Genomic DNA, 965 nt, shown 5'->3' on the forward strand with positions numbered 1-965 from the left:
GGAACAAGAAGGAGGTAAATGAACTTATTTTGGGCGTTCGATATGTTCTTTTACGAAAGATGAAATTCGAGGATTTCTCAGAGTCCTTTCAAGAACAAGGAGGTAAATGAACTCACTTTGAAGGCCAGATTCAGTATTGCGACTCTCATGAGAGAAAATTTTTCGGCAAGCCACGTGTCAACTTGTGGGAAGGAAAGCGCGTGAGACCGTCGGCAAGCCACGTGTCAACTTGCGGGAGGGAAAGCGTGTCAGACAGCCTGAGGGACACGTATTGATGATTGGGTGGACTAACGCGTCAGGCGCATTGTCAGGAGAGAAAATCTATGGCCTATTAGCTCAGTTGGTTAGAGCGTCGTGCTAATAACGCGAAGCTCGTAGGTTTGACACTTCCATGGGCCAATTTCATTCATTTTTAACTATATCTTTTTCATGATACGAGTTAAAGCACTACGAACTTTAGAAGATAATGCCTTTTTTAAGTTTATTATGCATAAAGTTATGTAAACGAAACTCGATTGGCTGGATTAGGAGCTAATGATCTATAATATGCATAAAACTTATGCCCTATTAGCTTAGTTGTAAGATTGTCGTGTTAAAAACCTGGAGGTCGTAGGTTCGACAATTACATAGGCCAAGTTTTATTAATTCTTAATAATATCTTTTCATGATACGATGTTACAACAGTACGAACTTTAAACCGATGATACGGTCGTTCACAAGTTTTCTTTAGATCTGAGGCCTTCTTCAATGAAGGATGAAATTCGAGGATTTCTGAGAGTCCTTTCAGGAACAAGAAGGAAGTAAATGAACTTATTTTGGGCGTTCGATATGTTCTTTTACGAAAGATGAAATTCGAGGATTTCTCAGAGTCTTTTCATGAACAAGGAGGTAAATGAACTCATTTTGCAGATCAGATTCAGTATTGCGACTCTCATAAGAGAAATTTTTTTGGCAAGCCACGTGTC

At 39.5% G+C, this 965-nt stretch overlaps 1 non-coding gene across 1 annotated transcript; it reads left to right on the forward strand.

The window, feature by feature from the left end:
• Window positions 1-325: 325 nt before the first annotated feature.
• Window positions 326-399, forward strand: TRNAI-AAU. The gene has a single exon. It is a non-coding gene; the product is annotated as a tRNA-Ile (tRNA).
• Window positions 400-965: the final 566 nt, after the last annotated feature.

Source organism: Cucurbita maxima, unplaced genomic scaffold, assembly GCF_002738345.1.
Source record: "Cucurbita maxima cultivar Rimu unplaced genomic scaffold, Cmax_1.0 Cma_Scf00335, whole genome shotgun sequence".
Classification (NCBI taxonomy): domain Eukaryota; kingdom Viridiplantae; phylum Streptophyta; class Magnoliopsida; order Cucurbitales; family Cucurbitaceae; genus Cucurbita; species Cucurbita maxima.